The sequence below is a fragment of the Halyomorpha halys genome, unplaced genomic scaffold, assembly GCF_000696795.3.
Source record: "Halyomorpha halys isolate HHAL.00 unplaced genomic scaffold, Hhal_1.1 Scaffold1052.1, whole genome shotgun sequence".
NCBI lineage: Eukaryota > Metazoa > Arthropoda > Insecta > Hemiptera > Pentatomidae > Halyomorpha > Halyomorpha halys.
Window position 1 is genome coordinate 109,863 of NW_027106745.1, and position 674 is coordinate 110,536.

Genomic DNA, 674 nt, shown 5'->3' on the forward strand with positions numbered 1-674 from the left:
ACATTGTCTGGGCCGTAATCGTTAGTTCTGGACTTGAGGACTGCTGAGATTAAATCATCTGGAGAAACATTTAGGAAATAAAAGTTATTGGGATCAAATGGGATTTCAGGGATGTGAAGTGATGAAAATTCGCATGAGGTTGTTGAAGGAGGAGAAGCAACAAAGAAAATATTAAGCTCATCTGGATCAACTGGATAGTATGACAGGATTTAGGAATGATAACAGAGAGGTTCTTAAGGATTTTCCATTTAGATTTAGGATCAGGTGCTTGGGATAGGATGTTGTGAAAGCTAATGCTAATGCTCCTTGGCGTGGTGTAAGGATGTTTGGGTAAGGTTTCGGAGAGACTTAAAGGTGGAATAGTGCTCTGAACTTCGGGTGTGTCTGAAGTGTCTTCTGGCAGCATCTCATTTTCTCATTAAATTTCTTATTTCTGAGTTGATCCAGGGAGCCGGAGAGCATTTGAAGGTACGGGTTTTCAGAGGAGCGTGCTGGTTTAGGAATTTAAGGAGATTTGAGGATAGGCATTCGACCATGTCATCAATGGATAAAAGTGAATAGATGGGTTCTAAGGAAAGGGAAAGTTCATCAAGGTAGGGACCAATGTTTTCTATGGTTAAGGAATCAAGGTTTCGCCAACTAATTGTCTTTGGCATAAGCAAGGGAGTGGGAAT